Genomic DNA, 5,749 nt, shown 5'->3' with positions numbered 1-5,749 from the left:
TCCTTTTCCTTTCTTTTTCTTTTTTTTGAAAACTGGATAATATGTTCATATTTATGGTCACATTAAATTAACCTGCATAAGTTTGGTAGACCACTGCTTTTATTGTATGAGATTCATGTGCTGTGAAAACAGTTTAACATGGCACCTTAATTTACTCAGAAGGTGGTAGTGAGGCATAAGTCATCTTTATATTTTGTTTGTAAGCTAAAAGCAAATAGAAGGACAGATTTTGGAGCTACAGAGGAACATGATTTTCATGGAAGGTCTAAATATAGTTGAAATTAAAAATGTTCAATAGGAGTATGAGATTCTCCTTTCCTTCCTTCTCCCAAATCTAGAGTCAAAGTCTGAAAATCAAGCAGATATAATGCTGAACTCAGAGTAAAGAAGATGGAGATTGGAGTGCAGACTTGCACTACTGTACTTTAATTCTAGGGTGAGAAAGAAAATAAGACAGATGCCCCATTTAGTTCAACAAGATAGAGAACAAGAAATTTATTGTGAGGAGAAACGTTTAAAGGAGAAAAAGTACTTAGATTATCTTTTGATATTTAATACAAATAACCCCACCAGGAGTTATCACTAACACTATTTGATGCTTTTAAGCACTGTGCTGGAAAATTTCAATAAACTGTCAGACCTAATCCTCAAAACGACTCTACTATTAGGTTGAGGAAGAATTAATTCAACATCAATTGCCATTTGGCATATTAAACATAACAACTGATTCTTGCTTCCAATTTACCTGACTACAAACTTTGTCTTTTTTTTTCTTTTCAAATTTTTATTTAAATTCTAGTTAGCTAACATACAGTGCAATATTGGTTTCAGGAGTAGAATTCAGTGACTCATCACTTACATACAACACCCAGTAACAAGTGCATTCCTTAATACCCAATCACCCATCTAGCCCATCCCCCACCCACCTTCCTCCATCAACCCTGTTTATTCTCTATCATTAAAAGTCAAAAAACATTCCTTTTTGTTCTCTTTCCTTTGTACACTTTCCTTGGGTATGCACAATATCTCAGTAACTAACCAATAATTTAGTGTCTGGACATCAACTCAAGGAATATCAGGCTGTCATGAACACAACTAGTATCTTTCTATAGTAACTTTCTTAGGTTGCAGTTTGCCAGTCTGGGACAGTAGGGGTAAAATCTGCAAATACTGTGCTGGCAGAATAGATCTCACATTTTTGAGTTATCAGAGGAATGTTTCAGAGTTCCCTGCAAGGCTTTGTCTGTACAGTCAGTATAAACTAAGTAATTTAAGCAATGAATCATTACACAGATAATCTGAAAAAAAACAAAAACAAAAAAAAAACAGGAATTATAACCCTGAATGAATGAACAGATTTGTAACATTTTTAAGCAAGCACTCAAAAGCAGTAAATTCATATTTTTTTAGAATTGCTTTTGATGGCTATAGTAAACTGATTATTCTGAAACAAAACATTGTAAGTAAAAACTCTATTAATGTTATCAATTAGCAGATGGCATATAAAAGAAATCCAGAAATAAATCAAGTTATACATGAGATTTTCCTAGCAACTTTTCCAAGTGTTTAAAAACAATAAATGTGGCCACTGTGACTCTTTATATACAAAATCTACTTCAATAACTAAATATAAACAAAAATAACCAAGATTTTCATCAGGCCTATCAGTGCCTCACTGTAAGAGATTCATTTTAGTTTGTTTGGAAAAGAGAACCTGCATTTGGAAAGGAGAAGATCATGAAGAAGCTGCTGGTAATTCATCACTCAAAATATGCCCATGTTGACTAAGGTAGAAAAGAATTTTCAAAATGTTAGAGACCATATACAGCTCTGACTGCTGTGAAGTGGCTTTATATATGAAATGCTGTGTTAAAGACAAGTATTACTGTCTATGCTGGCATGCTCAGGATACCTCCTTCAATGAAACCTGCAGTAGTGCTGACCAACTTCCAATGTAGGATTTTTCATTTGTATAAAAAGTGTAGTAAAAGAGAGAAGAATAAATCATGATAATTTGAAATTTCTCATTGAATATTCCCCTTTAAATATTCTAATTCTATGATCCTTATTCATATTTGTACGTTAAAGCCATATTAAAATCACTTATGGGGACTATAAAAACTCTGATATAAAAATATGAAAATCAATGATTCTCATCCTTGTCTATACATTAAAACCACTTAGTGGAGCTCTGAAAACTTTTAGAAATGAAATCTACTAAATAAATTATATATATGAGGGTGAGGTTGGGTATCACTCAGAGGTACTCTCCCTAGGACTTCCAATATACAGCCAGAGTTGAGAAATTACTGCTTTATAGAATACACAAACAAACAAAACCCAGTCAAGGAATTATTTTGAAAATAATTTAAAACAACCCAAAATATTAGCTATGAAAAATTAAAGGAAATTAATTAAAATACAAATTGGGTACATAGTTAGAATGGGAGAATTTCAAGAAAGCTTTGAATAACAAGAAAACCAACTGCATTTAGTTTTTCACTGCAAAAGGAAAATGTGTCATCTTGTATTGTAGACAAAGCTTAATAGGAAAGAATGATTACACAAAGGGAAGAAACAAGAATGAAAAAATACATAAACTGAAACTATAAAATGGATTGTAAATCTTGTTAAGAATAAACTGGAGACTCAAATAGTTATTGATGTGCCCCATATTTCTGACTCCACACAAGCCTAAGATTAACAACAACAATGACAGCAAAGAATGGTGGTATTTTTAAAGTTCTTGCTTCACTGTCTCATGCAAGGTCTAAAAGTGTCTCATGCAATGTCTCCCTTGTGTCCTTTTTTTTTCCCCTTCCCTCACCACCAACAGTTATCAGGTATGACCAACTATATAATCTACTCATTATAGCTGTCATTTGTTCCCTTTTCTATATTAACTCTCTATAATAGGATTCTGAGGCCATTTATGTTAATGACTGTGCACTGTCAAATTCTGCCATCTTGCACGGCCGTCAGCAATCATATCTGTGCTACCTGGAAATCAAGCCACACAGAACAACTGTGTTTATTCTTTCTGCAAAACCAACTATACATTCAAGTTAAATACTGTGCTAAATTGTCCTACCTCTGGCTTCTCTTCAAGTAAGACCACTCTACTCCCACTCCTCTGCATGTGGCACACAACACAGCTTCCGCACGCTAGCACCTTAACTCTGTAACAATTCACAAGGTTCTTATGGCCATACTCTGGTTTCTGCCTACTGTCATGAGTACCCACCACTGTAAGCCAAGTGGAAAGGAACACCAAGGCCACACTAGCGAATCATCCAATATCCTCCATAGCTGAGCACTAGCTGAGCATTGTCAACCAGGAATGCTCCCCAGTCTCCAGGTGATGACCAGTTGTAAATCCACCAAGTGCCACATCCCTGTTTACTTCAGCATCATTTCCCCTTGCCAAGAAATTTCCCTCTTGCATTCTCATATTTACAGTGCTCTGTTTCTTTTCCCTACCCTAATACCATGCTTCTCTTTTCCAACACAAACCCATTGACCATGCCCTTTGGAACTCCTGTTCCATAATTTAAAAGACTCTTTTTTCTTATTCAGCTTTTTGCCTTTCCAAAGGCTCACTGAAACAATAGATTCATTTTTATATCCAAGTTTCTCTTTCTCTTCATTCTTTTACCTATTTAACTTGGATATATAATCCTTGTTCCCAGCACACTCTTATTTTTGTCTGGTAATTCTGAGATGCAGATATAAATTTACCATATAAGTGAAAGTTGAATACAAAGGACTAGATGAGGTCTCCTAAGGAAAGGGGAAAATGCAAAAAGAAGAGAAAATGAGTGCATTTTGGGTTATAATTTGTAATTCTTCTATATTATATAAATTATATACACACACATATGGGGAGGGGTGTCTCTGTACAATGCAAGAATTTTATAGTTACAATGCCATTTATTAGTCAGCAATGTCTCTCTACAATAGGTTTATTACCACATTGAACAAATATGCAAACTATCAGATATGTTAAATTAATAGCCCTAAATAACACAACTATACCATGAAAGATTATTTCTCTGTGGCTTCAAAGATTCACACTTTTCCACTATACTCTGTACAGTAAAATTTGTGAACTAGTTTGTATATGTCTTCACTTTCCCACACAAGGTACATGAAAAACAAAATAAGTCTACCTGTTGAAAGACAAAAGCAGTACCAACCACCCATTCTTTCCTTTCCCCTTTTTGGTTACAGGAAATTTGCTTTTATAAGCAGCCATTCCCTCCCAGGAAAGTCATGATTTCAAGATCCTAGACTATGACTGTACTGCAATTAATTTCTACTAATCAGAATCAGAGGGAATTGGTGATATTAGCAAAACACTGAAATGGGAAACATGTGCCAACCGGAACAACTATAATCTACAACAAGGGCTAAGATCTTTAACTGGTCCCATTTATCAGCTCATATAGATAAAGATGGGTAAACCCTTGGTGGTTCTAATGTCCAATTCTCTTCTATAAGGTATACAGGGGTGCTTTAATATTGTTAACTTTACTACTAAGACCAATTTAGAAAAAATCGAAACCTAATAAAATTAGCCTACATGGATTATTAGTGAGGCAAAGCCTACTAATAAATAGATATAAATTACTTTTATGGCCAAGCCTCATAAATGATAAAAAGCAATCTCTGATATATTTTGTACTATCTTATTCTAAAATATACTCACTTCTTTAAAAATATTAAACATTATCCAGTTACTTAATGCTATGTAAAAATTATTGGGGTGCCTGGGTGGCTCTGTCAGTGGGAGTCTGACTTCAGCTCAGGTCACGATCTCATGGTTCTTGAGTTCAAGCCCTGCATCGGGCTATGTGCTCACAGCTCAGACCCTGGAGCCTGTTTCTGATTCTGTGTCTTCCTCTCCCTCTGCTCCTACCCCACTCACACACTGTCTCTCTCTCAAAAATAAACATTTTTTAAAAATTTTAATAAAAATAAATAAATAAAAATTACTATAAAATTCAATGGCAAAAAGCAACCATTGATTCTGTGGATGGAATTTCACATCAGCACAGCATAGTTTGTCTTTCCTCTACAATGTCTGTAGCCTCATGCATGAAACCCAAAGACTGGAACCTAAAATCTGTTGAAGGATAATTTATTCACAAATCTAATGGTTGATAGTGACAGTCATCTAAGAACCTCAGTTTCTATCCATTGTGCCTGTCCATGTGGTCTCTTCAGATAGGTTGGTTCAGGCTTCCCCTCAGCACAGTAACTGGATTCCATCTCCATGTGTCCTAGCAGAGAAAAAGCTAGATGGAACCTGTAACATTGTTAAGATCTAGCATTGAAATCACATAGAATTTATTTTCACCATTTTCTATGGAGGCAAACACTATTCCAACCCAGATTCAAGAGGAGGGAACATAGATCATGGATTCAAGAATGCCAGTCACATGGTAAGAACAACATGTGAAAAGGGATATGTGGCCATCTCTGGAAACTACAATATGCTACAAACAAGCTTATGAATTTACAACTCACCAAAGAGGAGAAACTTCTTCATTTACTTCTCTTTTCTTCATCTTTATCATTAGATATCCACAAACAATTAATTAAGAAATTTCCTATACACTAAATCACTTCTCTAATTATAAGGAATAGGTAGGTATTATAAAACTTGACAATAATAAAATCTCTACATTTTATGAATAAATACCTAATTTCAAAAAAAAAATTCAATTTGTGTTGATGTTTAAATCAT

This window comes from Felis catus, chromosome B1 (genome assembly GCF_018350175.1).
Source record: "Felis catus isolate Fca126 chromosome B1, F.catus_Fca126_mat1.0, whole genome shotgun sequence".
Classification (NCBI taxonomy): domain Eukaryota; kingdom Metazoa; phylum Chordata; class Mammalia; order Carnivora; family Felidae; genus Felis; species Felis catus.
The sequence above is the reverse complement of the archived record's forward strand: the minus strand, read 5'-3'. Positions refer to the sequence as shown.